This window comes from Taudactylus pleione, unplaced genomic scaffold (genome assembly GCF_031769625.1).
Source record: "Taudactylus pleione unplaced genomic scaffold, aTauple2 ptg000550l, whole genome shotgun sequence".
Classification (NCBI taxonomy): domain Eukaryota; kingdom Metazoa; phylum Chordata; class Amphibia; order Anura; family Myobatrachidae; genus Taudactylus; species Taudactylus pleione.
Window position 1 is genome coordinate 805,001 of NW_028284952.1, and position 23,874 is coordinate 828,874.

At 37.1% G+C, this 23,874-nt stretch overlaps 5 non-coding genes and 75 pseudogenes across 5 annotated transcripts; all 80 read left to right on the plus strand.

The window, feature by feature from the left end:
• Positions 1-70, plus strand: part of LOC148486069 (5S ribosomal RNA) — a 119-nt pseudogene extending 49 nt beyond the window's left edge.
• A 116-nt stretch (positions 71-186) lies between these two features.
• On the plus strand, positions 187-305 carry LOC148486070 (5S ribosomal RNA; annotated as a pseudogene).
• A 350-nt stretch (positions 306-655) lies between these two features.
• On the plus strand, positions 656-774 carry LOC148486071 (5S ribosomal RNA; annotated as a pseudogene).
• A 116-nt stretch (positions 775-890) lies between these two features.
• Positions 891-1,009, plus strand: LOC148486072 (5S ribosomal RNA; annotated as a pseudogene).
• Positions 1,010-1,125: 116 nt separating this feature from the next.
• Positions 1,126-1,244, plus strand: LOC148486073 (5S ribosomal RNA). The gene has a single exon (XR_015870952.1). It is a non-coding gene; the product is annotated as a 5S ribosomal RNA (ribosomal RNA).
• A 587-nt stretch (positions 1,245-1,831) lies between these two features.
• LOC148486074 (5S ribosomal RNA) lies at positions 1,832-1,950 on the plus strand (annotated as a pseudogene).
• Positions 1,951-2,061: 111 nt separating this feature from the next.
• Positions 2,062-2,180, plus strand: LOC148486075 (5S ribosomal RNA; annotated as a pseudogene).
• A 117-nt stretch (positions 2,181-2,297) lies between these two features.
• Positions 2,298-2,416, plus strand: LOC148486076 (5S ribosomal RNA; annotated as a pseudogene).
• Positions 2,417-2,532: 116 nt separating this feature from the next.
• LOC148486077 (5S ribosomal RNA) lies at positions 2,533-2,651 on the plus strand (annotated as a pseudogene).
• Positions 2,652-2,766: 115 nt separating this feature from the next.
• Positions 2,767-2,885, plus strand: LOC148486078 (5S ribosomal RNA; annotated as a pseudogene).
• Positions 2,886-3,001: 116 nt separating this feature from the next.
• Positions 3,002-3,120, plus strand: LOC148486079 (5S ribosomal RNA; annotated as a pseudogene).
• Positions 3,121-3,471: 351 nt separating this feature from the next.
• LOC148486080 (5S ribosomal RNA) lies at positions 3,472-3,590 on the plus strand (annotated as a pseudogene).
• A 116-nt stretch (positions 3,591-3,706) lies between these two features.
• On the plus strand, positions 3,707-3,825 carry LOC148486081 (5S ribosomal RNA; annotated as a pseudogene).
• A 116-nt stretch (positions 3,826-3,941) lies between these two features.
• LOC148486082 (5S ribosomal RNA) lies at positions 3,942-4,060 on the plus strand (annotated as a pseudogene).
• A 352-nt stretch (positions 4,061-4,412) lies between these two features.
• LOC148486083 (5S ribosomal RNA) lies at positions 4,413-4,531 on the plus strand (annotated as a pseudogene).
• Positions 4,532-4,642: 111 nt separating this feature from the next.
• LOC148486084 (5S ribosomal RNA) lies at positions 4,643-4,761 on the plus strand (annotated as a pseudogene).
• A 117-nt stretch (positions 4,762-4,878) lies between these two features.
• Positions 4,879-4,997, plus strand: LOC148486085 (5S ribosomal RNA; annotated as a pseudogene).
• Positions 4,998-5,113: 116 nt separating this feature from the next.
• On the plus strand, positions 5,114-5,232 carry LOC148486086 (5S ribosomal RNA; annotated as a pseudogene).
• Positions 5,233-5,348: 116 nt separating this feature from the next.
• LOC148486087 (5S ribosomal RNA) lies at positions 5,349-5,467 on the plus strand (annotated as a pseudogene).
• A 116-nt stretch (positions 5,468-5,583) lies between these two features.
• On the plus strand, positions 5,584-5,702 carry LOC148486088 (5S ribosomal RNA; annotated as a pseudogene).
• Positions 5,703-5,817: 115 nt separating this feature from the next.
• On the plus strand, positions 5,818-5,936 carry LOC148486089 (5S ribosomal RNA; annotated as a pseudogene).
• Positions 5,937-6,052: 116 nt separating this feature from the next.
• Positions 6,053-6,171, plus strand: LOC148486090 (5S ribosomal RNA). Its single transcript, XR_015870153.1, has one exon. It is a non-coding gene; the product is annotated as a 5S ribosomal RNA (ribosomal RNA).
• Positions 6,172-6,522: 351 nt separating this feature from the next.
• Positions 6,523-6,641, plus strand: LOC148486091 (5S ribosomal RNA; annotated as a pseudogene).
• A 116-nt stretch (positions 6,642-6,757) lies between these two features.
• LOC148486092 (5S ribosomal RNA) lies at positions 6,758-6,876 on the plus strand (annotated as a pseudogene).
• A 116-nt stretch (positions 6,877-6,992) lies between these two features.
• Positions 6,993-7,111, plus strand: LOC148486093 (5S ribosomal RNA; annotated as a pseudogene).
• Positions 7,112-7,463: 352 nt separating this feature from the next.
• Positions 7,464-7,582, plus strand: LOC148486094 (5S ribosomal RNA; annotated as a pseudogene).
• Positions 7,583-7,693: 111 nt separating this feature from the next.
• LOC148486095 (5S ribosomal RNA) lies at positions 7,694-7,812 on the plus strand (annotated as a pseudogene).
• Positions 7,813-7,929: 117 nt separating this feature from the next.
• LOC148486096 (5S ribosomal RNA) lies at positions 7,930-8,048 on the plus strand (annotated as a pseudogene).
• Positions 8,049-8,164: 116 nt separating this feature from the next.
• Positions 8,165-8,283, plus strand: LOC148486097 (5S ribosomal RNA; annotated as a pseudogene).
• A 116-nt stretch (positions 8,284-8,399) lies between these two features.
• LOC148486098 (5S ribosomal RNA) lies at positions 8,400-8,518 on the plus strand (annotated as a pseudogene).
• A 114-nt stretch (positions 8,519-8,632) lies between these two features.
• Positions 8,633-8,751, plus strand: LOC148486099 (5S ribosomal RNA; annotated as a pseudogene).
• Positions 8,752-8,867: 116 nt separating this feature from the next.
• Positions 8,868-8,986, plus strand: LOC148486100 (5S ribosomal RNA). The gene has a single exon (XR_015870155.1). It is a non-coding gene; the product is annotated as a 5S ribosomal RNA (ribosomal RNA).
• Positions 8,987-9,573: 587 nt separating this feature from the next.
• LOC148486101 (5S ribosomal RNA) lies at positions 9,574-9,692 on the plus strand (annotated as a pseudogene).
• Positions 9,693-9,803: 111 nt separating this feature from the next.
• Positions 9,804-9,922, plus strand: LOC148486102 (5S ribosomal RNA; annotated as a pseudogene).
• A 117-nt stretch (positions 9,923-10,039) lies between these two features.
• Positions 10,040-10,158, plus strand: LOC148486103 (5S ribosomal RNA; annotated as a pseudogene).
• Positions 10,159-10,274: 116 nt separating this feature from the next.
• Positions 10,275-10,393, plus strand: LOC148486104 (5S ribosomal RNA; annotated as a pseudogene).
• Positions 10,394-10,743: 350 nt separating this feature from the next.
• Positions 10,744-10,862, plus strand: LOC148486105 (5S ribosomal RNA; annotated as a pseudogene).
• A 116-nt stretch (positions 10,863-10,978) lies between these two features.
• On the plus strand, positions 10,979-11,097 carry LOC148486106 (5S ribosomal RNA; annotated as a pseudogene).
• Positions 11,098-11,213: 116 nt separating this feature from the next.
• Positions 11,214-11,332, plus strand: LOC148486107 (5S ribosomal RNA; annotated as a pseudogene).
• Positions 11,333-11,682: 350 nt separating this feature from the next.
• On the plus strand, positions 11,683-11,801 carry LOC148486108 (5S ribosomal RNA; annotated as a pseudogene).
• A 115-nt stretch (positions 11,802-11,916) lies between these two features.
• Positions 11,917-12,035, plus strand: LOC148486109 (5S ribosomal RNA; annotated as a pseudogene).
• A 116-nt stretch (positions 12,036-12,151) lies between these two features.
• On the plus strand, positions 12,152-12,270 carry LOC148486110 (5S ribosomal RNA; annotated as a pseudogene).
• Positions 12,271-12,622: 352 nt separating this feature from the next.
• Positions 12,623-12,741, plus strand: LOC148486111 (5S ribosomal RNA; annotated as a pseudogene).
• A 111-nt stretch (positions 12,742-12,852) lies between these two features.
• Positions 12,853-12,971, plus strand: LOC148486112 (5S ribosomal RNA; annotated as a pseudogene).
• A 117-nt stretch (positions 12,972-13,088) lies between these two features.
• On the plus strand, positions 13,089-13,207 carry LOC148486113 (5S ribosomal RNA; annotated as a pseudogene).
• Positions 13,208-13,323: 116 nt separating this feature from the next.
• On the plus strand, positions 13,324-13,442 carry LOC148486114 (5S ribosomal RNA; annotated as a pseudogene).
• A 116-nt stretch (positions 13,443-13,558) lies between these two features.
• On the plus strand, positions 13,559-13,677 carry LOC148486115 (5S ribosomal RNA; annotated as a pseudogene).
• A 115-nt stretch (positions 13,678-13,792) lies between these two features.
• On the plus strand, positions 13,793-13,911 carry LOC148486116 (5S ribosomal RNA; annotated as a pseudogene).
• Positions 13,912-14,027: 116 nt separating this feature from the next.
• LOC148486117 (5S ribosomal RNA) lies at positions 14,028-14,146 on the plus strand. The gene has a single exon (XR_015870156.1). It is a non-coding gene; the product is annotated as a 5S ribosomal RNA (ribosomal RNA).
• Positions 14,147-14,733: 587 nt separating this feature from the next.
• Positions 14,734-14,852, plus strand: LOC148486118 (5S ribosomal RNA; annotated as a pseudogene).
• A 111-nt stretch (positions 14,853-14,963) lies between these two features.
• On the plus strand, positions 14,964-15,082 carry LOC148486119 (5S ribosomal RNA; annotated as a pseudogene).
• A 117-nt stretch (positions 15,083-15,199) lies between these two features.
• LOC148486120 (5S ribosomal RNA) lies at positions 15,200-15,318 on the plus strand (annotated as a pseudogene).
• Positions 15,319-15,434: 116 nt separating this feature from the next.
• LOC148486121 (5S ribosomal RNA) lies at positions 15,435-15,553 on the plus strand (annotated as a pseudogene).
• Positions 15,554-15,903: 350 nt separating this feature from the next.
• LOC148486122 (5S ribosomal RNA) lies at positions 15,904-16,022 on the plus strand (annotated as a pseudogene).
• Positions 16,023-16,138: 116 nt separating this feature from the next.
• On the plus strand, positions 16,139-16,257 carry LOC148486123 (5S ribosomal RNA; annotated as a pseudogene).
• Positions 16,258-16,373: 116 nt separating this feature from the next.
• Positions 16,374-16,492, plus strand: LOC148486124 (5S ribosomal RNA; annotated as a pseudogene).
• A 350-nt stretch (positions 16,493-16,842) lies between these two features.
• On the plus strand, positions 16,843-16,961 carry LOC148486125 (5S ribosomal RNA; annotated as a pseudogene).
• Positions 16,962-17,076: 115 nt separating this feature from the next.
• Positions 17,077-17,195, plus strand: LOC148486126 (5S ribosomal RNA; annotated as a pseudogene).
• A 115-nt stretch (positions 17,196-17,310) lies between these two features.
• LOC148486127 (5S ribosomal RNA) lies at positions 17,311-17,429 on the plus strand (annotated as a pseudogene).
• Positions 17,430-17,781: 352 nt separating this feature from the next.
• Positions 17,782-17,900, plus strand: LOC148486128 (5S ribosomal RNA; annotated as a pseudogene).
• Positions 17,901-18,247: 347 nt separating this feature from the next.
• LOC148486129 (5S ribosomal RNA) lies at positions 18,248-18,366 on the plus strand (annotated as a pseudogene).
• A 116-nt stretch (positions 18,367-18,482) lies between these two features.
• LOC148486130 (5S ribosomal RNA) lies at positions 18,483-18,601 on the plus strand (annotated as a pseudogene).
• A 116-nt stretch (positions 18,602-18,717) lies between these two features.
• LOC148486131 (5S ribosomal RNA) lies at positions 18,718-18,836 on the plus strand (annotated as a pseudogene).
• Positions 18,837-18,951: 115 nt separating this feature from the next.
• Positions 18,952-19,070, plus strand: LOC148486132 (5S ribosomal RNA; annotated as a pseudogene).
• Positions 19,071-19,186: 116 nt separating this feature from the next.
• LOC148486133 (5S ribosomal RNA) lies at positions 19,187-19,305 on the plus strand. The gene has a single exon (XR_015870157.1). It is a non-coding gene; the product is annotated as a 5S ribosomal RNA (ribosomal RNA).
• Positions 19,306-19,656: 351 nt separating this feature from the next.
• Positions 19,657-19,775, plus strand: LOC148486134 (5S ribosomal RNA; annotated as a pseudogene).
• Positions 19,776-19,892: 117 nt separating this feature from the next.
• On the plus strand, positions 19,893-20,011 carry LOC148486135 (5S ribosomal RNA; annotated as a pseudogene).
• A 350-nt stretch (positions 20,012-20,361) lies between these two features.
• Positions 20,362-20,480, plus strand: LOC148486136 (5S ribosomal RNA; annotated as a pseudogene).
• Positions 20,481-20,596: 116 nt separating this feature from the next.
• On the plus strand, positions 20,597-20,715 carry LOC148486137 (5S ribosomal RNA; annotated as a pseudogene).
• A 115-nt stretch (positions 20,716-20,830) lies between these two features.
• Positions 20,831-20,949, plus strand: LOC148486138 (5S ribosomal RNA; annotated as a pseudogene).
• Positions 20,950-21,065: 116 nt separating this feature from the next.
• On the plus strand, positions 21,066-21,184 carry LOC148486139 (5S ribosomal RNA; annotated as a pseudogene).
• A 116-nt stretch (positions 21,185-21,300) lies between these two features.
• On the plus strand, positions 21,301-21,419 carry LOC148486140 (5S ribosomal RNA; annotated as a pseudogene).
• Positions 21,420-21,770: 351 nt separating this feature from the next.
• LOC148486141 (5S ribosomal RNA) lies at positions 21,771-21,889 on the plus strand (annotated as a pseudogene).
• A 347-nt stretch (positions 21,890-22,236) lies between these two features.
• On the plus strand, positions 22,237-22,355 carry LOC148486142 (5S ribosomal RNA; annotated as a pseudogene).
• A 116-nt stretch (positions 22,356-22,471) lies between these two features.
• Positions 22,472-22,590, plus strand: LOC148486143 (5S ribosomal RNA; annotated as a pseudogene).
• A 116-nt stretch (positions 22,591-22,706) lies between these two features.
• LOC148486144 (5S ribosomal RNA) lies at positions 22,707-22,825 on the plus strand (annotated as a pseudogene).
• Positions 22,826-22,941: 116 nt separating this feature from the next.
• Positions 22,942-23,060, plus strand: LOC148486145 (5S ribosomal RNA; annotated as a pseudogene).
• A 116-nt stretch (positions 23,061-23,176) lies between these two features.
• Positions 23,177-23,295, plus strand: LOC148486146 (5S ribosomal RNA; annotated as a pseudogene).
• Positions 23,296-23,411: 116 nt separating this feature from the next.
• On the plus strand, positions 23,412-23,530 carry LOC148486147 (5S ribosomal RNA; annotated as a pseudogene).
• A 117-nt stretch (positions 23,531-23,647) lies between these two features.
• On the plus strand, positions 23,648-23,766 carry LOC148486148 (5S ribosomal RNA; annotated as a pseudogene).
• Positions 23,767-23,874: the final 108 nt, after the last annotated feature.

Below are 23,874 nucleotides of genomic sequence, written 5' to 3' on the forward strand. Positions count from 1 at the left end.
AGCTATGCAGTGTTGGACCTGTTTATTACTTGGATAGGAGACCACCTAGGAATCCCAGGTGCTGTAGGTAATTTTATACTGCCATAACATTCTTTTCTATTACATTTTTAATTTAATTTTTTCAACTTATCAATGAATTTACTTGAGTTAAGAAGTAATAGAGTTCTAAAGTTAAGGTTTTTGAGCATCTCCAGCCAAACCACACTGGACATGCCCAATCTCGTCTGATCTTGGAAGCTATGCAGTTTTGGGCCTGGTTAGTACTTGGATGGGAGACCACCTGGAAATACCAGGAGCTGTAGGTAATTTTATACTGCCATAACATTCTTTTCTATTACACTTTACATTTAATTTTTCAACTTATCATTGAATTTACTTGAGTTAAGAAGTAAAAGAGGTCTAAAGTTATTACTTTTGAGCACCTACAGCCAATCCACACTGGACATGCCCCATCTCGTCTTATCTTGATAGCTATGCAGTGTTGGGCATGGTCAGTATTTGGATGGAAGACCACCTGGGAAAACCAGGTGCAGTAGGGAATTTTATACTGCCATAACATTCTTTTCTATTACATTTTACATTTAATTTTTTCAACTTATCAATGAATTTACTTGTGTTAAGAAGTAAAAGCGGTCTAAATTTAACACTTTTGAGCACCTACAGCCAAACCACAGTGGACATGCCCAATCTCATCTGATCTTGGAAGCTATGCAGTGTTGGGCCTGGTTAGTACTTGGATGGGAGACCACCTGGGAATACCAGGAGCTGTAGGTAATTTTATACTGCCATAACATTCTTTTCTATTACATTTTACATTTAATTTTTTCAACTTATCAATGAATTTACTTGAGTTAAGAAGTAATAGAGGTCTAAATGTAATTCTTTTGAGCACCTACAGCCAAACCACACTGGACATGCCCAATCTCGTCCGATCTTGGAAGCTGTGCAGTGTTGGGCCTCGTTTGTACTTGGATGGGAGACCACCTGGGAATACCAGTTGCTGTAGGTAATTTTAGACACCCAAAACATTCTATTCTATTACATTTTACATTTCATTTTTTCAACTTATCAATGAATTTTCTTGAGTTAAGAAGTAAAAGAGGTCTAAAGTTAATGTTTTTGGGCACCTACAGCCAAACCTCACTGGACATGCCCAATCTCGTCAGATCTTGGAAGCTATGCAGTGTTGGGCCTGGTTAGTACTTGGATGGGAGACCACCTGGGAATACCAGGTGCTGTAGGTAATTTTATATAGCCATAACATTCTTTTCTATTACATTTTACATTTAATTTTTTCAACTTATCAATGAATTTACTTGAGTTAAGAAGTAATGGAGGTCTAAAGTTAATGTTTTTGACCACCTCCAGCCAATCCACACTGGACATGCCCAATCTCGTCTTATCTTGGAAGCTATGCAGTGTTGGGCGTGGTCCGTACTTGGATGGGAGACCACCTGGGAAAACCAGGTGCAGTAGGTAATTTTATACTGCCATAGCATTCTTTTCTATTACATTTTAAATTAATTTTTTTCAACTTATCAATGAATTTACTTGAGTTAAGAAGTAATACAGGTCTAAAGTTAATGTTTTTGAGCACCTACAGCCAAACCACACTGGACATGCCCAATCTCGTCTGATCTTGGAAGCTATGCAGTGTTGGGACTGGTTTCTACTTGGATGGGAGACTACCTAGGAATCCCAGGTTCTGTAAGTAATTTTATACTGCCATAAGATTCTTTTCTATTACATTTTACATGTAATTTTTTTCAACTTATCAATGAATTTACTTGAGTAAAGAAGTAAAAGAGGTCTAAAGTTAATGTTTTTGAGCACCTACAGCCAAACCACACTGGACATGCCCAATCTCATCTGATCTTGGAAGCTATGCAGTGTTGGGCCTGGTTAGTACTTGGATGGGAGACCACCTAGGAATCCCAGGTGCTGTAGGTAATTTTATACTGCCATAACAGTCTATTACATTTTACATTTAATTTTTTCAACTTATCAATGAATTTCCTTGAGTTAAGAAGTAATAGAGGTCTAAAGTTAATATTTTTCAGCACCTATAGCCAAACCACACAGGACATGGCCAATGTCGTCTGATCTTGGAAGCTATGCAGTGTTGGGCATGGTTAGTACTTGGATGGGAATCCACCTGGGAATACCAAGTGCTGTAGGTAATTCTATACTGCCATAACATTCTTTTCTATTACATTTTACATTTTATTTTTTTCCACTTATCATTGAATTTACTTGAGTTAAGAAGTAATAAAGGTCTAAAGTTAATATTTTTGAGAAACTACAGCCAAACCACACTGGACATGTCCAATCTCATCGGATCTTGGAAGCTATGCAGTGTAGGGCCTGGTTAGTACTTGGATGGGAGACTACCTAGGAATCCCAGGTGCTGTAGGTAATTTTATACTGCCATAACCGTCTTTTCTATTACATTTTACATTTAATATTTTCAACTTATCAATGAATTTACTTGAGTTAAGAAGTAATAGAGGTCTAAAGTTAATGCTTTTGAGCACCTACAGCCAAACCACACTGGACATGCCCAATCTCGTCTGATCTTGGAAGCTATGCAGTGTTGGGACTGGTTTGTACTTGGATGGGAGACTACCTAGGAATCCCAGGTTCTGTAGGCAGTTTTATACTTCCATAACATTCTTTTCTATTACATTTTACATTTCATTTTTCAACTTATCATTGAATTTACTTGAGTTAAGAAGTAAAAGAGGTCTAAAGTTAATGTTTTTGAGCACCTACTGCCAAACCACACTGGACATGCCCAATCTCGTCTGAACTTGGAAGCTATGCAGTGTTGGGCCTGGTTAGTACTTGTATGGGAGACCACCAGGGATTACCAGGTACTGTAGGTAATTTTATACTGCCATAACATTCTTTTCTATTACATTTTACATTTAATTTTTTCAACTTATCAATGAATTTACTTGAGTTAAGAAGTAATAGAGGTCTAAAGTTAATGTCTTTGAGCACCTACAGCCAAACCACACTGGACATGCCCAATCTCGTCTGATCTTGGAAGCTATGCAGTGTTGGGCCTGGTTAGTACTTGGATGGGAGACCACCTGGGAATACCAGGTGCTGTAGTTAATTTTATACTGCCATAACATTCTTTTCTATTACATTTTACATTTAATTTTTTCAACTTATCAATGAATTTACTTGAGTTAAGAAGTAATAGAGGTCTAAAGTTAATGTTTTTGACCACCTACAGCCAATCCACACTGGACATGCCCAATCTCGTCTTATCATGGAAGCTATGCAGTGTTGGGCGTGGTCCTTACTTGCATGGGAGACCACCTGGGAATACCAGGAGCTGTAGGTAATTTTATACTGCCATAACATTCTTTTCTATTACATTTTACATTTAATTTTTTCAAGTTATCAATGAATTTACTTGAGTTAAGAAGTAATAGAGGTCTAAATGTAATTCTTTTGAGCACCTACAGCCAAACCACACTGGACATGCCCAATCTCGACCGATCTTGGAAGCTGTGCAGTGTTGGGCCTCGTTTGTACTTGGATGGGAGACCACCTGGGAATACCAGTTGCTGTAGGTAATTTTAGACACCCAAAACATTCTATTCTATTACATTTTACATTTCATTTTTTCAACTTATCAATGAATTTTCTTGAGTTAAGAAGTAAAAGAGGTCTAAAGTTAATGTTTTTGGGCATCTACAGCCAAACCTCACTGGACATGCCCAATCTCGTCAGATCTTGGAAGCTATGCAGTGTTGGGCCTGGTTAGTACTTGGATGGGAGACCACCTGGGAATACCAGGTGCTGTAGGTAATTTTATATAGCCATAACATTCTTTTCTATTACATTTTACATTTAATTTTTTCAACTTATCAATGAATTTACTTGAGTTAAGAAGTAATGGAGGTCTAAAGTTAATGTTTTTGACCACCTACAGCCAATCCACACTGGACATGCCCAATCTCGTCTTATCTTGGAAGCTATGCAGTGTTGGGCGTGGTCCGTACTTGGATGGGAGACCACCTGGGAAAACCAGGTGCAGTAGGTAATTTTATACTGCCATAGCATTCTTTTCTATTACATTTTACATTTAATTTTTTCAACTTATCAATGAATTTACTTGAGTTAAGAAGTAATACAGGTCTAAAGTTAATGTTTTTGAGCACCTACAGCCAAACCACACTGGACATGCCCAATCTCGTCTGATCTTGGAAGCTATGCAGTGTTGGGACTGGTTTCTACTTGGATGGGAGACTACCTAGGAATCCTAGGTTCTGTAGGTAATTTTATACTGCCATAAGATTCTTTTCTATTACATTTTACATGTAATTATTTTCAAGTTATCAATGAATTTACTTGAGTAAAGAAGTAAAAGAGGTCTAAAGTTAATGTTTTTGAGCACCTACAGCCAAACCACACTGGACATGCCCAATCTCATCTGATCTTGGAAGCTATGCAGTGTTGGGCCTGGTTAGTACTTGGATGGGAGACCACCTAGGAATCCAAGGTGCTGTAGGTAATTTTATACTGCCATAACAGTCTATTACATTTTACATTTAATTTTTTCAACTTATCAATGAATTTCCTTGAGTTAAGAATTAATAGAGGTCTAAAGTTAATATTTTTCAGCACCTATAGCCAAACCACACTGGACATGGCCAATGTCGTCTGATCTTGGAAGCTATGCAGTGTTGGGCATGGTTAGTACTTGGATGGGAATCCACCTGGGAATACCAAGTGCTGTAGGTAATTTTATACTGCCATAACATTCTTTTCTATTACATTTTACATTTTATTTTTTTCCACTTATCATTGAATTTACTTGATTTAAGAAGTAATAAAGGTCTAAAGTTAATATTTTTGAGAAACTACAGCCAAACCACACTGGACATGTCCAATCTCATCGGATCTTGGAAGCTATGCAGTGTAGGGCCTGGTTAGTACTTGGATGGGAGACCACCTAGGAATACCAGGTGCTATAGGTAATTTTATACTGACATAACAGTCTTTTCTATTACATTTTACATTTAATTTTTTCAAGTTATCAATGAATTTACTTGAGTTAAGAAGTAATAGAGGTCTAAATGTAATTCTTTTGAGCACCTACAGCCAAACCACACTGGACATGCCCAATCTCGACCGATCTTGGAAGCTGTGCAGTGTTGGGCCTGGTTAGTACTTGGATGGGAGACCACCTAGGAATACCAGGTGCTATAGGTAATTTTATACTGACATAACAGTCTTTTCTATTTCATTTTACATTTAATTTTTTCAAATTATCAATGAATTTACTTGAGTAAAGAAGTAAAAGACGTTAAAAGTTAATATTTTTGAGCACCTACAGCCAAACCACACTGGACATGCCCAATTTCATCTGATCTTGGAAGCTATGCAGTGTTGGGACTGGTTAGTACTTGGATGGGAGACTACCTAGGAATCCCAGGTGCTGTAGGTAATTTTATACTGCCATAACCGTCTTTTCTATTACATTTTACATTTAATTTTTTCAACTTATCAATGAATTTACTTGAGTTAAGAAGTAATAGAGGTCTAAAGTTAATGCTTTTGAGCACCTGCAGACAAACCACACTGGACATGCCCAATCTCGTCTGATCTTGGAAGCTATGCAGTGTTGGGACTGGTTTGTACTTGGATGGGAGACTACCTAGGAATCCCAGGTTCTGCAGGTAATTTTATACTTCCATAACATTCTTTTCTATTACATTTTACATTTCATTTTTCAACTTATCATTGAATTTACTTGAGTTAAGAAGTAAAAGAGGTCTAAAGTTAATGTTTTTGAGCACTTACTGCCAAACCACACTGGACATGCCCAATCTCGTCTGAACTTGGAAGCTATGCAGTGTTGGGCCTGGTTAGTACTTGTATGGGAGACCTCCAGGGATTACCAGGTACTGTAGGTAATTTTATACTGCCATAATATTCTTTTCTATTACATTTTACATTTAATTTTTTCAACTTATCAATGAATTTACTTGAGTTAAGAAGTAATAGAGGTCTAAAGTTAATGTCTTTGAGCACCTACAGCCAAACCACACTGGACATGCCCAATCTCGTCTGATCTTGGAAGCTATGCAGTGTTGGGCCTGGTTAGTACTTGGATGGGAGACCACCTGGGAATACCAGGTGCTGTAGGTAATTTTATACTGCCATAACATTCTTTTCTATTACATTTTACATTTAATTTTTTCAACTTATCAATGAATTTACTTGAGTTAAGAAGTAATAGAGGTCTAAAGTTAATGTTTTTGACCACCTACAGCCAATCCACACTGGACATGCCCAATCTCGTCTTATCATGGAAGCTATGCAGTGTTGGGCGTGGTCCTTACTTGCATGGGACACCACCTGGGAATACCAGGAGCTGTAGGTAATTTTATACTGCCATAACATTCTTTTCTATTACATTTTACATTTAATTTTTTCAAGTTATCAATGAATTTACTTGAGTTAAGAAGTAATAGAGGTCTAAATGTAATTCTTTTGAGCACCTACAGCCAAACCACACTGGACATGCCCAATCTCGACCGATCTTGGAAGCTGTGCAGTGTTGGGCCTCGTTTGTACTTGGATGGGAGACCACCTGGGAATACCAGTTGCTGTAGGTAATTTTAGACACCCAAAACATTCTATTCTATTACATTTTACATTTCATTTTTTCAACTTATCAATGAATTTTCTTGAGTTAAGAAGTAAAAGAGGTCTAAAGTTAATGTTTTTGGGCATCTACAGCCAAACCTCACTGGACATGCCCAATCTCGTCAGATCTTGGAAGCTATGCAGTGTTGGGCCTGGTTAGTACTTGGATGGGAGACCACCTGGGAATACCAGGTGCTGTAGGTAATTTTATATAGCCATAACATTCTTTTCTATTACATTTTACATTTAATTTTTTCAACTTATCAATGAATTTACTTGAGTTAAGAAGTAATGGAGGTCTAAAGTTAATGTTTTTGACCACCTACAGCCAATCCACACTGGACATGCCCAATCTCGTCTTATCTTGGAAGCTATGCAGTGTTGGGCGTGGTCCGTACTTGGATGGGAGACCACCTGGGAAAACCAGGTGCAGTAGGTAATTTTATACTGCCATAGCATTCTTTTCTATTACATTTTACATTTAATTTTTTCAACTTATCAATGAATTTACTTGAGTTAAGAAGTAATACAGGTCTAAAGTTAATGTTTTTGAGCACCTACAGCCAAACCACACTGGACATGCCCAATCTCGTCTGATCTTGGAAGCTATGCAGTGTTGGGACTGGTTTCTACTTGGATGGGAGACTACCTAGGAATCCTAGGTTCTGTAGGTAATTTTATACTGCCATAAGATTCTTTTCTATTACATTTTACATGTAATTATTTTCAAGTTATCAATGAATTTACTTGAGTAAAGAAGTAAAAGAGGTCTAAAGTTAATGTTTTTGAGCACCTACAGCCAAACCACACTGGACATGCCCAATCTCATCTGATCTTGGAAGCTATGCAGTGTTGGGCCTGGTTAGTACTTGGATGGGAGACCACCTAGGAATCCAAGGTGCTGTAGGTAATTTTATACTGCCATAACAGTCTATTACATTTTACATTTAATTTTTTCAACTTATCAATGAATTTCCTTGAGTTAAGAATTAATAGAGGTCTAAAGTTAATATTTTTCAGCACCTATAGCCAAACCACACTGGACATGGCCAATGTCGTCTGATCTTGGAAGCTATGCAGTGTTGGGCATGGTTAGTACTTGGATGGGAATCCACCTGGGAATACCAAGTGCTGTAGGTAATTTTATACTGCCATAACATTCTTTTCTATTACATTTTACATTTTATTTTTTTCCACTTATCATTGAATTTACTTGATTTAAGAAGTAATAAAGGTCTAAAGTTAATATTTTTGAGAAACTACAGCCAAACCACACTGGACATGTCCAATCTCATCGGATCTTGGAAGCTATGCAGTGTAGGGCCTGGTTAGTACTTGGATGGGAGACCACCTAGGAATACCAGGTGCTATAGGTAATTTTATACTGACATAACAGTCTTTTCTATTTCATTTTACATTTAATTTTTTCAAATTATCAATGAATTTACTTGAGTAAAGAAGTAAAAGACGTTAAAAGTTAATATTTTTGAGCACCTACAGCCAAACCACACTGGACATGCCCAATTTCATCTGATCTTGGAAGCTATGCAGTGTTGGGACTGGTTAGTACTTGGATGGGAGACTACCTAGGAATCCCAGGTGCTGTAGGTAATTTTATACTGCCATAACCGTCTTTTCTATTACATTTTACATTTAATTTTTTCAACTTATCAATGAATTTACTTGAGTTAAGAAGTAATAGAGGTCTAAAGTTAATGCTTTTGAGCACCTGCAGACAAACCACACTGGACATGCCCAATCTCGTCTGATCTTGGAAGCTATGCAGTGTTGGGACTGGTTTGTACTTGGATGGGAGACTACCTAGGAATCCCAGGTTCTGCAGGTAATTTTATACTTCCATAACATTCTTTTCTATTACATTTTACATTTCATTTTTCAACTTATCATTGAATTTACTTGAGTTAAGAAGTAAAAGAGGTCTAAAGTTAATGTTTTGAGCACTTACTGCCAAACCACACTGGACATGCCCAATCTCGTCTGAACTTGGAAGCTATGCAGTGTTGGGCCTGGTTAGTACTTGTATGGGAGACCTCCAGGGATTACCAGGTACTGTAGGTAATTTTATACTGCCATAACATTCTTTTCTATTACATTTTACATTTAATTTTTTCAACTTATCAATGAATTTACTTGAGTTAAGAAGTAATAGAGGTCTAAAGTTAATGTCTTTGAGCACCTACAGCCAAACCACACTGGACATGCCCAATCTCGTCTGATCTTGGAAGCTATGCAGTGTTGGGCCTGGTTAGTACTTGGATGGGAGACCACCTGGGAATACCAGGTGCTGTAGGTAATTTTATACTGCCATAACATTCTTTTCTATTACATTTTACATTTAATTTTTTCAACTTATCAATGAATTTACTTGAGTTAAGAAGTAATAGAGGTCTAAAGTTAATGTTTTTGACCACCTACAGCCAATCCACACTGGACATGCCCAATCTCGTCTTATCATGGAAGCTATGCAGTGTTGGGCGTGGTCCTTACTTGCATGGGAGACCACCTGGGAAAACCAGGTGCAGTAGGTAATTTTATACTGCCATAGCATTCTTTTCTATTACATTTTACATTTAATTTTTTCAACTTATCAATGAATTTACTTGAGTTAAGAAGTAATACAGGTCTAAAGTTAATGTTTTTGAGCACCTACAGCCAAACCACACTGGACATGCCCAATCTCGTCTGATCTTGGAAGCTATGCAGTGTTGGGACTGGTTTCTACTTGGATGGGAGACTACCTAGGAATCCTAGGTTCTGTAGGTAATTTTATACTGCCATAAGATTCTTTTCTATTACATTTTACATGTAATTATTTTCAAGTTATCAATGAATTTACTTGAGTAAAGAAGTAAAAGAGGTCTAAAGTTAATGTTTTTGAGCACCTACAGCCAAACCACACTGGACATGCCCAATCTCATCTGATCTTGGAAGCTATGCAGTGTTGGGCCTGGTTAGTACTTGGATGGGAGACCACCTAGGAATCCAAGGTGCTGTAGGTAATTTTATACTGCCATAACAGTCTATTACATTTTACATTTAATTTTTTCAACTTATCAATGAATTTCCTTGAGTTAAGAAGTAATAGAGGTCTAAAGTTAATATTTTTCAGCACCTATAGCCAAACCACACTGGACATGGCCAATGTCGTCTGATCTTGGAAGCTATGCAGTGTTGGGCATGGTTAGTACTTGGATGGGAATCCACCTGGGAATACCAAGTGCTGTAGGTAATTTTATACTGCCATAACATTCTTTTCTATTACATTTTACATTTTATTTTTTTCCACTTATCATTGAATTTACTTGATTTAAGAAGTAATAAAGGTCTAAAGTTAATATTTTTGAGAAACTACAGCCAAACCACACTGGACATGTCCAATCTCATCGGATCTTGGAAGCTATGCAGTGTAGGGCCTGGTTAGTACTTGGATGGGAGACCACCTAGGAATACCAGGTGCTATAGGTAATTTTATACTGACATAACAGTCTTTTCTATTTCATTTTACATTTAATTTTTTCAAATTATCAATGAATTTACTTGAGTAAAGAAGTAAAAGACGTTAAAAGTTAATATTTTTGAGCACCTACAGCCAAACCACACTGGACATGCCCAATCTCATCTGATCTTGGAAGCTATGCAGTGTTGGGACTGGTTAGTACTTGGATGGGAAACTACCTTGGAATCCCAGGTGCTGTAGGTAATTTTATACTGCCATAACTGTCTTTTCTATTACATTTTACATTTAATTTTTTCAACTTATCAATAAATTTACTTGAGTTAAGAAGTAATAGAGGTCTAAAGTTAATGCTTTTGAGCATCTACAGCCAAACCACACTGGACATGCCAAATCTCGTCTGATCTTGGAAGCTATGCAGTGTTGGGACTGGTTTGTACTTGGATGGGAGACTACCTAGGAATCCCAGGTTCTGTAGGTAATTTTATACTTCCATAACATTCTTTTCTATTACATTTTACATTTCATTTTTCAACTTATCATTGAATTTAGTTGAGTTAAGAAGTAAAAGAGGTCTAAAGTTAATGTTTTTGAGCACCTACTGCCAAACCACACTGGACATGCCCAATCTCGTCTGAACTTGGAAGCTATGCAGTGTTGGGCCTGGTTAGTACTTGTATGGGAGACCACCAGGGATTACCAGGTACTGTAGGTTATTTTATACTGCCATAACATTCTTTTCTATTACATTTTACATTTAATTTTTTCAAGTTATCAATGAATTTACTTGAGTTAAGAAGTAATAGAGGTCTAAAGTTAATGTCTTTGAGCACCTACAGCCAAACCACACTGGACATGCCCAATCTCGTCTGATCTTGGAAGCTATGCAGTGTTGGGCCTGGTTAGTACTTGGATGGGAGACCACCTGGGAATACCAGGTGCTGTAAGTAATTTTATGCAGCCATAACATTCTTTTCTATTACATTTTAAATTTAATTTTTTCAACTTATCAATGAATTTACTTGAGTTAAGAAGTAATAGAGGTCTAAAGTTAATGTTTTTGAGCATCTACAGCCAAACCACACTGGACATGCCCAATCTCGTCTGATCTTGGAAGCTATGCAGTGTTGGGCCTGGTTAGTACTTGGATGGGAGACCACCTGGGAATACCAGGAGCTGTAGGTAATTTTATACTGCCATAACATTCTTTTCTATTACATTTTACATTTAATTTTTCAACTTATCATTGAATTTACTTGAGTTAAGAAGTAAAAGAGGTCTAAAGTTATTACTTTTGAGCACCTACAGCCAATCCACACTGGACATGCCCCATCTCGTCTTATCTTGGTAGCTATGCAGTGTTGGGCATGGTCAGTATTTGGATGGGAGACCACCTGGGAAAACCAGGTGCAGTAGGAAATTTTATACTGCCATAACATTCTTTTCTATTACATTTTACATTTCATTTTTTCAACATATCAATGAATTTTCTTGAGTTAAGAAGTAAAAGAGGTCAAAAGTTAATGTTTTTGGGCACCTACAGCCAAACCACACTGGACATGCCCAATCTCGTCTGATCTTGGAAGCTATGCAGTGTTGGACCTGGTTAGTACTTGGATGGGAAACCACCTAGGAATCCCAGGTGCTGTAGGTAATTTTATACTGCAATAACAGTCTTTTCTATTACATTTTACATTTAATTTTTTCAACTTATCAATGAATTTACTTGAGTTAAGAAGTAAAAGAGGTCTAAAGTTAAGGCTTTTAGCACCTACAGGCAAACCACACTGGACATGCCCAATCTCGTCTGATCTTGGAAGCTATGCAGTGTTGGGCCTGGTTAGTACTTGGATGGGAGACCACCTGGGAATACCAGGTGCTGTAGGTAATTTTATATAGCCATAACATTCTTTTCTATTACATTTTACATTTAATTTTTTCAACTTATCAATGAATTTACTTGAGTTAAGAAGTAATGGTGGTCTAAAGTTAATGTTTTTGACCACCTACAGCCAATCCACACTGGACATGCCCAATCTCGTCTTATCTTGGAAGCTATGCAGTGTTGGGCGTGGTCCGTACTTGGATGGGAGACCACCTGGGAAAACCAGGTGCAGTAGGTAATTTTATACTGCCATAGCATTCTTTTCTATTACATTTTACATTTAATTTTTTCAACTTATCAATGAATTTACTTGAGTTAAGAAGTAATACAGGTCTAAAGTTAATGTTTTTGAGCAACTACAGCCAAACCACACTGGACATGCCCAATCTCGTCTGATCTTGGAAGCTATGCAGTGTTGGGACTGGTTTCTACTTGGATGGGAGACGACCTAGGAATCCCAGGTTCTGTAGGTAATTTTATACTGCCATAAGATTCTTTTCTATTACATTTTACATGTAATTTTTTTCAACTTATCAATGAATTTACTTGAGTAAAGAAGTAAAAGAGGTCTAAAGTTAATGTTTTTGAGCACCTACAGCCAAACCACACTGGACATGCCCAATCTCATCTGATCTTGGAAGCTATGCAGTGTTGGGCCTGGTTAGTACTTGGATGGGAGACCACCTAGGAATCCCAGGTGCTGTAGGTAATTTTATACTGCCATAACAGTCTATTACATTTTACATTTAATTTTTTCAACTTATCAATGAATTTCCTTGAGTTAAGAAGTAATAGAGGTCTAAAGTTAATATTTTTCAGCACCTATAGCCAAACCACACAGGACATGGCCAATGTCGTCTGATCTTGGAAGCTATGCAGTGTTGGGCATGGTTAGTACTTGGATGGGAATCCACCTGGGAATACCAAGTGCTGTAGGTAATTCTATACTGCCATAACATTCTTTTCTATTACATTTTACATTTTATTTTTTTCCACTTATCATTGAATTTACTTGAGTTAAGAAGTAATAAAGGTCTAAAGTTAATATTTTTGAGAAACTACAGCCAAACCACACTGGACATGTCCAATCTCATCGGATCTTGGAAGCTATGCAGTGTAGGGCCTGGTTAGTACTTGGATGGGAGACCACCTAGGAATACCAGGTGCTATAGGTAATTTTATACTGACATAACAGTCTTTTCTATTTCATTTTACATTTAATTTTTTCAAATTATCAATGAATTTACTTGAGTAAAGAAGTAAAAGACGTTAAAAGTTAATATTTTTGAGCACCTACAGCCAAACCACACTGGACATGCCCAATCTCATCTGATCTTGGAAGCTATGCAGTGTTGGGACTGGTTAGTACTTGGATGGGAGACTACCTAGGAATCCCAGGTGCTGTAGGTAATTTTATACTGCCATAACCGTCTTTTCTATTACATTTTACATTTAATTTTTTCAACTTATCAATGAATTTACTTGAGTTAAGAAGTAATAGAGGTCTAAAGTTAATGCTTTTGAGCACCTACAGCCAAACCACACTGGACATGCCCAATCTCGTCTGATCTTGGAAGCTATGCAGTGTTGGGACTGGTTTGTACTTGGATGGGAGACTACCTAGGAATCCCAGGTTCTGTAGGTAATTTTATACTTCCATAACATTCTTTTCTATTACATTTTACATTTCATTTTTCAACTTATCATTGAATTTACTTGAGTTAAGAAGTAAAAGAGGACTAAAGTTAATGTTTTTGAGCACCTACTGCCAAACTACACTGGACATGCCCAATCTCGTCTGAATTTGGAAGCTATGCAGTGTTGGGCCTGGTTAGTACTTGTATGGGAGACCACCAGGGATTACCAGGTACTGTAGGTAATTTTATACTGCCATAACATTCTTTTCTATTACATTTTACATTTAATTTTTTCAACTTATCAATGAATTTACTTGAGTTAAGAAGTAATAGAGGTCTAAAGTTAATGTCTTTGAGCACCTACAGCCAAACCACACTGGACATGCCCAATCTCGTCTGATCTTGGAAGCTATGCAGTGTTGGGCCTGGTTAGTACTTGGATGGGAGACCACCTGGGAATACCAGGTGCTGTAGGTAATTTTATACTGCCATAACATTCTTTTCTATTACATTTTACATTAAATTTTTTCAACTTATCAATGAATTTACTTGAGTTAAGAAGTAATAGAGGTCTAAAGTTAATGTTTTTGACCACCTACAGCCAATCCACACTGGACATGCCCAATCTCGTCTTATCATGGAAGCTATGCAGTGTTGGGCGTGGTCCTTACTTGCATGGGAGACCACCTGGGAAAACCAGGTGCAGTAGGTAATTTTATACTGCCATAGCATTCTTTTCTATTACATTTTACATTTAATTTTTTCAACTTATCAATGAATTTACTTGAGTTAAGAAGTAATACAGGTCTAAAGTTAATGTTTTTGAGCACCTACAGCCAAACCACACTGGACATGCCCAATCTCGTCTGATCTTGGAAGCTATGCAGTGTTGGGACTGGTTTCTACTTGGATGGGAGACTACCTAGGAATCCTAGGTTCTGTAGGTAATTTTATACTGCCATAAGATTCTTTTCTATTACATTTTACATGTAATTATTTTCAAGTTATCAATGAATTTACTTGAGTAAAGAAGTAAAAGAGGTCTAAAGTTAATGTTTTTGAGCACCTACAGCCAAACCACACTGGACATGCCCAATCTCATCTGATCTTGGAAGCTATGCAGTGTTGGGCCTGGTTAGTACTTGGATGGGAGACCACCTAGGAATCCAAGGTGCTGTAGGTAATTTTATACTGCCATAACAGTCTATTACATTTTACATTTAATTTTTTCAACTTATCAATGAATTTCCTTGAGTTAAGAAGTAATAGAGGTCTAAAGTTAATATTTTTCAGCACCTATAGCCAAACCACACTGGACATGGCCAATGTCGTCTGATCTTGGAAGCTATGCAGTGTTGGGCATGGTTAGTACTTGGATGGGAATCCACCTGGGAATACCAAGTGCTGTAGGTAATTTTATACTGCCATAACATTCTTTTCTATTACATTTTACATTTTATTTTTTTCCACTTATCATTGAATTTACTTGATTTAAGAAGTAATAAAGGTCTAAAGTCAATATTTTTGAGAAACTACAGCCAAACCACACTGGACATGTCCAATCTCATCGGATCTTGGAAGCTATGCAGTGTAGGGCCTGGTTAGTACTTGGATGGGAGACCACCTAGGAATACCAGGTGCTATAGGTAATTTTATACTGACATAACAGTCTTTTCTATTTCATTTTACATTTAATTTTTTCAAATTATCAATGAATTTACTTGAGTAAAGAAGTAAAAGACGTTAAAAGTTAATATTTTTGAGCACCTACAGCCAAACCACACTGGACATGCCCAATCTCATCTGATCTTGGAAGCTATGCAGTGTTGGGACTGGTTAGTACTTGGATGGGAAACTACCTTGGAATCCCAGGTGCTGTAGGTAATTTTATACTGCCATAACTGTCTTTTCTATTACATTTTACATTTAATTTTTTCAACTTATCAATAAATTTACTTGAGTTAAGAAGTAATAGAGGTCTAAAGTTAATGCTTTTGAGCATCTACAGCCAAACCACACTGGACATGCCAAATCTCGTCTGATCTTGGAAGCTATGCAGTGTTGGGACTGGTTTGTACTTGGATGGGAGACTACCTAGGAATCCCAGGTTCTGTAGGTAATTTTATACTTCCATAACATTCTTTTCTATTACATTTTACATTTCATTTTTCAACTTATCATTGAATTTAGTTGAGTTAAGAAGTAAAAGAGGTCTAAAGTTAATGTTTTTGAGCACCTACTGCCAAACCACACTGGACATGCCCAATCTCGTCTGAACTTGGAAGCTATGCAGTGTTGGGCCTGGTTAGTACTTGTATGGGAGACCACCAGGGATTACCAGGTACTGTAGGTTATTTTATACTGCCATAACATTCTTTTCTATTACATTTTACATTTAATTTTTTCAAGTTATCAATGAATTTACTTGAGTTAAGAAGTAATAGAGGTCTAAAGTTAATGTCTTTGAGCACCTACAGCCAAACCACACTGGACATGCCCAATCTCGTCTGATCTTGGAAGCTATGCAGTGTTGGGCCTGGTTAGTACTTGGATGGGAGACCACCTGGGAATACCAGGTGCTGTAAGTAATTTTATGCAGCCATAACATTCTTTTCTATTACATTTTAAATTTAATTTTTTCAACTTATCAATGAATTTACTTGAGTTAAGAAGTAATAGAGGTCTAAAGTTAATGTTTTTGAGCATCTACAGCCAAACCACACTGGACATGCCCAATCTCGTCTGATCTTGGAAGCTATGCAGTGTTGGGCCTGGTTAGTACTTGGATGGGAGACCACCTGGGAATACCAGGAGCTGTAGGTAATTTTATACTGCCATAACATTCTTTTCTATTACATTTTACATTTAATTTTTCAACTTATCATTGAATTTACTTGAGTTAAGAAGTAAAAGAGGTCTAAAGTTATTACTTTTGAGCACCTACAGCCAATCCACACTGGACATGCCCCATCTCGTCTTATCTTGGTAGCTATGCAGTGTTGGGCATGGTCAGTATTTGGATGGGAGACCACCTGGGAAAACCAGGTGCAGTAGGAAATTTTATACTGCCATAACATTCTTTTCTATTACATTTTACATTTCATTTTTTCAACATATCAATGAATTTTCTTGAGTTAAGAAGTAAAAGAGGTCAAAAGTTAATGTTTTTGGGCACCTACAGCCAAACCACACTGGACATGCCCAATCTCGTCTGATCTTGGAAGCTATGCAGTGTTGGATCTGGTTAGTACTTGGATGGGAGACCACCTAGGAATCCCAGGTGCTGTAGGTAATTTTATACTGCAATAACAGTCTTTTCTATTACATTTTACATTTAATTTTTTCAACTTATCAATGAATTTACTTGAGTTAAGAAGTAAAAGAGGTCTAAAGTTAAGGCTTTTAGCACCTACAGGCAAACCACACTGGACATGCCCAATCTCGTCTGATCTTGGAAGCTATGCAGTGTTGGGCCTGGTTAGTACTTGGATGGGAGACCACCTGGGAATACCAGGTGCTGTAGGTAATTTTATATAGCCATAACATTCTTTTCTATTACATTTTACATTTAATTTTTCAACTTATCAATGAATTTACTTGAGTTAAGAAGTAATGGAGGTCTAAAGTTAATGTTTTTGACCACCTACAGCCAATCCACACTGGACATGCCCAATCTCGTCTTATCTTGGAAGCTATGCAGTGTTGGGCGTGGTCTGTACTTGGATGGGAGACCACCTGGGAAAACCAGGTGCAGTAGGTAATTTTATACTGCCATAGCATTCTTTTCTATTACATTTTACATTTAATTTTTTCAACTTATCAATGAATTTACTTGAGTTAAGAAGTAATACAGGTCTAAAGTTAATGTTTTTGAGCAACTACAGCCAAACCACACTGGACATGCCCAATCTCGTCTGATCTTGGAAGCTATGCAGTGTTGGGACTGGTTTCTACTTGGATGGGAGACGACCTAGGAATCCCAGGTTCTGTAGGTAATTTTATACTGCCATAAGATTCTTTTCTATTACATTTTACATGTAATTTTTTTCAACTTATCAATGAATTTACTTGAGTAAAGAAGTAAAAGAGGTCTAAAGTTAATGTTTTTGAGCACCTACAGCCAAACCACACTGGACATGCCCAATCTCATCTGATCTTGGAAGCTATGCAGTGTTGGGCCTGGTTAGTACTTGGATGGGAGACCACCTAGGAATCCCAGGTGCTGTAGGTAATTTTATACTGCCATAACAGTCTATTACATTTTACATTTAATTTTTTCAACTTATCAATGAATTTCCTTGAGTTAAGAAGTAATAGAGGTCTAAAGTTAATATTTTTCAGCACCTATAGCCAAACCACACAGGACATGGCCAATGTCGTCTGATCTTGGAAGCTATGCAGTGTTGGGCATGGTTAGTTCTTGGATGGGAATCCACCTGGGAATACCAAGTGCTGTAGGTAATTCTATACTGCCATAACATTCTTTTCTATTACATTTTACATTTTATTTTTTTCCACTTATCATTGAATTTACTTGAGTTAAGAAGTAATAAAGGTCTAAAGTTAATATTTTTGAGAAACTACAGCCAAACCACACTGGACATGTCCAATCTCATCGGATCTTGGAAGCTATGCAGTGTAGGGCCTGGTTAGTACTTGGATGGGAGACCACCTAGGAATACCAGGTGCTATAGGTAATTTTATACTGACATAACAGTCTTTTCTATTTCATTTTACATTTAATTTTTTCAAATTATCAATGAATTTACTTGAGTAAAGAAGTAAAAGACGTTAAAAGTTAATATTTTTGAGCACCTACAGCCAAACCACACTGGACATGCCCAATCTCATCTGATCTTGGAATCTATGCAGTGTTGGGACTGGTTAGTACTTGGATGGGAGACTACCTAGGAATCCCAGGTGCTGTAGGTAATTTTATACTGCCATAACCGTCTTTTCTATTACATTTTACATTTAATTTTTTCAACTTATCAATGAATTTACTTGAGTTAAGAAGTAATAGAGGTCTAAAGTTAATGCTTTTGAGCACCTACAGCCAAACCACACTGGACATGCCCAATCTCGTCTGATCTTGGAAGCTATGCAGTGTTGGGACTGGTTTGTACTTGGATGGGAGACTACCTAGGAATCCCAGGTTCTGTAGGTAATTTTATACTTCCATAACATTCTTTTCTATTACATTTTACATTTCATTTTTCAACTTATCAATGAATTTACTTGAGTTAAGAAGTAAAAGAGGTCTAAAGTTAATGTTTTTGAGCACCTACTGCCAAACTACACTGGACATGCCCAATCTCGTCTGAATTTGGAAGCTATGCAGTGTTGGGCCTGGTTAGTACTTGTATGGGAGACCACCAGGGATTACCAGGTACTGTAGGTAATTTTATACTGCCATAACATTCTTTTCTATTACATTTTACATTTAATTTTTTCAACTTATCAATGAATTTACTTGAGTTAAGAAGTAATAGAGGTCTAAAGTTAATGTCTTTGAGCACCTACAGCCAAACCACACTGGACATGCCCAATCTCGTCTGATCTTGGAAGCTATGCAGTGTTGGGCCTGGTTAGTACTTGGATGGGAGACCACCTGGGAATACCAGGTGCTGTAGGTAATTTTATACTGCCATAACATTCTTTTCTATTACATTTTACATTAAATTTTTTCAACTTATCAATGAATTTACTTGAGTTAAGAAGTAATAGAGGTCTAAAGTTAATGTTTTTGACCACCTACAGCCAATCCACACTGGACATGCCCAATCTCGTCTTATCATGGAAGCTATGCAGTGTTGGGCGTGGTCCTTACTTGCATGGGAGACCACCTGGGAAAACCAGGTGCAGTAGGTAATTTTATACTGCCATAGCATTCTTTTCTATTACATTTTACATTTAATTTTTTCAACTTATCAATGAATTTACTTGAGTTAAGAAGTAATACAGGTCTAAAGTTAATGTTTTTGAGCACCTACAGCCAAACCACACTGGACATGCCCAATCTCGTCTGATCTTGGAAGCTATGCAGTGTTGGGACTGGTTTCTACTTGGATGGGAGACTACCTAGGAATCCCAGGTTCTGTAGGTAATTTTATACTGCCATAAGATTCTTTTCTATTACATTTTACATGAAATTTTTTTCAACTTATCAATGAATTTACTTGAGTAAAGAAGTAAAAGAGGTCTAAAGTTAATGTTTTTGAGCACCTACAGCCAAACCACACTGGACATGCCCAATCTTGTCTGATCTTGGAAGCTATGCAGTGTTGGGCCTGGTTAGTACTTAGATGGGATACCACCTGGGAATACCAGGAGCTGTAGGTAATTTTATACTGCCATAACATTCTTTTCTATTACATTTTACATTTAATTTTTCAACTTATCATTGAATTTACTTGAGTTAAGAAGTAAAAGAGGTCTAAAGTTATTACTTTTGAGCACCTACAGCCAATCCACACTGGACATGCCCCATCTCGTCTTATCTTGGTAGCTATGCAGTGTTGGGCATGGTCAGTATTTGGATGGGAGACCACCTGGGAAAACCAGGTGCAGTAGGAAATTTTATACTGCCATAACATTCTTTTCTATTACATTTTACATTTAATTTTTTCAACTTATCAATGAATTTACTTGTGTTAAGAAGTAAAAGCGGTCTAAATTTAACGCTTTTGAGCACCTATAGCCAAACCACAGTGGACATGCCCAATCTTGTCTGATCTTGGAAGCTATGCAGTGTTGGGCCTGGTTAGTACTTGGATGGGAGACCACCTGGGAATACCAGGAGCTGTAGGTAATTTTATACTGCCATAACATTCTTTTCTATTACATTTTACATTTCATTTTTTCAACTTATCAATGAATTTTCTTGAGTTAAGAAGTAAAAGAGGTCTAAAGTTAATGCTTTTGGGCACCTACAGCCAAACCACACTGGACATGCCCAATCTCGTCTGATCTTGGAAGCTATGCAGTGTTGGACCTGGTTAGTACTTGGATGGGAGACCACCTAGGAATCCCAGGTGCTGTAGGTAATTTTATACTGCAATAACAGTCTTTTCTATTACATTTTACATTTAATTTTTTCAACTTATCAATGAATTTACTTGAGTTAAGAAGTAAAAGAGGTCTAAAGTTAAGGCTTTTAGCACCTACAGGCAAACCACACTGGACATGCCCAATCTCGTCTGATCTTGGAAGCTATGCAGTGTTGGGCCTGGTTAGTACTTGGATGGGAGACCACCTGGGAATACCAGGTGCTGTAGGTAATTTTATATAGCCATAACATTCTTTTCAATTACATTTTACATTACATTTTTTCAACTTAGCAATGAATTTACTTGAGTTAAGAAGTAAAAGAGGTCTAAAGTTAATATTTTTCAAAACCTATAGCCAAACCACACTGGACATGGCCAATGTCGTTTGATCTTGGAAGCTATGCAGTGTTGGGCATGGTCAGTACTTGGATGGGAGACCACCTGGGAATACCTGGTGCTGTAGGTAATTTTATACTGCCATAACATTCTTTTCTATTACATTTTACATTTAATTTTTTCAACTTATCAATGAATTTACTTGAGTAAAGAAGTAATAGAGGTCTAAAGTTAATGTTTTTGACCACCTACAGCCAATCCACACTGGACATGCCCAATCTCGTCTTATCTTGGAAGCTATGCAGTGTTGGGCGTGGTCCGTACTTGGATGGGAGACCACCTGGGAAAACCAGGTGCAGTAGGTAATTTTATACTGCCATAGCATTCTTTTCTATTACATTTTACATTTAATTTTTTCAACTTATCAATGAATTTACTTGAGTTAAGAAGTAATACAGGTCTAAAGTTAATGTTTTTGAGCACCTACAGCCAAACCACACTGGACATGCCCAATCTCTTCTGATCTTGGAAGCTATGCAGTGTTGGGACTGGTTTCTACTTGGATGGGAGACTACCTAGGAATCCCAGGTTCTGTAGGTAATTTTATACTGCCATAAGATTCTTTTCCTTTACATTTTACATTTAATTTTTTCAACTTATCAATGAATTTACTTGATTAAAGAAGTAAAAGAGGTCTAAAGTTAATGTTTTTGAGCACCTACAGCCAAACCACACTGGACATGCCCTATCTCATCTGATCTTAGAAGCTATGCAGTGTTGGGCCAGGTTAGTACTTGGATGGGAGACCACCTAGGAATCAAATGTGCTGTAGGTAATTTTATACTGCCATAACAGTCTATTACATTTTACATTTAATTTTTTCAACTTATCAATGAATTTCCTTGAGTTAAGAAGTAATAGAGGTCTAAAGTTAATATTTTTCAGCACCTATAGCCAAACCACACTGGACATGGCCAATGTCGTCTGATCTTGGAAGCTATGCAGTGTTGTGCATGGTTAGTACTTGGATGGGAATCCACCTGGGAATACCAGGTGCTGTAGGTAATTTTATACTGCCATAATATTCTTTTCTATTACATTTTACATTTTATTTTTTTCCACTTATCATTGAATTTACTTGAGTTAAGAAGTAATAGAGGTCTAAAGTTAATATTTTTGAGAAACTACAGCCAAACCACACTGGACATGTCCAATCTCATCGGATCTCGGAAGCTATGCAGTGTAGGGCCTGGTTAGTACTTGGATGGGAGACCACCTAGGAATACCAGGTGCTATAGGTAATTTTATACTGCCATAACAGTCTTTTCTATTTCATTTTACATTTAATTTTTTCAAATTATCAATGAATTTACTTGAGTAAAGAAGTAAAAGACGTTAAAAGTTAATATTTTTGAGCACCTACAGCCAAACCACACTGGACATGCCCAATCTCATCTGATCTTGGAAGCTATGCAGTGTTGGGACTGGTTTGTACTTGGATGGGAGACTACCTAAGAATCCCAGGTGCTGTAGGTAATTTTATACTGCCATAACCGTCTTTTCTATTACATTTTACATTTAATTTTTTCAACTTATCAATGAATTTACTTGAGTTAAGAAGTAAAAGAGGTCTAAAGTTAATGTTTTTGAGCACCTACTGCCAAACCACACTGGACATGCCCAATCTCGTCTGAACTTGGAAGCTATGCAGTGTTGGGCCTGGTTAGTACTTAGATGGGAGACCACCAGGGATTACCAGGTACTGTAGGTAATTTTATACTGCCATAACATTCTTTTCTATTACATTTTACATTTAATTTTTTCAACTTATCAATGAATTTACTTGAGTTAAGAAGTAATAGAGGTCTAAAGTTAATGTTTTTGAGCACCTACAGCCAAACCACACTGGACATGCCCAATCTCGTCTGATCTTGGAAGCTATGCAGTGTTGGGCGTGGTTAGTACTTGGATGGGAGACCACCTGGGAATACCAGGTGCTGTAAGTAATTTTATGCAGCCATAAAATTCTTTTCTATTACATTTTACATTTAATTTTTTCAACTTATCAATGAATTTACTTGAGTTACGAAGTAAAAGAGGTCTAAAGTTAATGTTTTTGAGCACCTACAGCCAAACCACACTGGACATGCCCAATCTCGTCTGATCTTGGAAGCTATGCAGTGTTGGACCTGTTTAGTACTTGGATAGGAGACCACCTAGGAATCCCAGGTGCTGTAGGTAATTTTATACTGCCATAACATTCTTTTCTATTACATTTTAAATTTAATTTTTTCAACTTATCAATGAATTTACTTGAGTTAAGAAGTAATAGAGGTCTAAAGTTAATGATTTTGAGCATCTACAGCCAAACCACACTGGACATGCCCAATCTCGTCTGATCTTGGAAGCTATGCAGTGTTGGGCCTGGTTAGTACTTGGATGGGAGACCACCTGGGAATACCAGGAGCTGTAGGTAATTTTATACTGCCATAACATTCTTTTCTATTACATTTTACATTTTATTTTTTTCCACTTATCATTGAATTTACTTGATTTAAGAAGTAATAAAGGTCTAAAGTTAATATTTTTGAGAAACTACAGCCAAACCACACTGGACATGTCCAATCTCATCGGATCTTGGAAGCTATGCAGTGTAGGGCCTGGTTAGTACTTGGATGGGAGACCACCTAGGAATACCAGGTGCTATAGGTAATTTTATACTGACATAACAGTCTTTTCTATTTCATTTTACATTTAATTTTTTCAAATTATCAATGAATTTACTTGAGTAAAGAAGTAAAAGACGTTAAAAGTTAATAT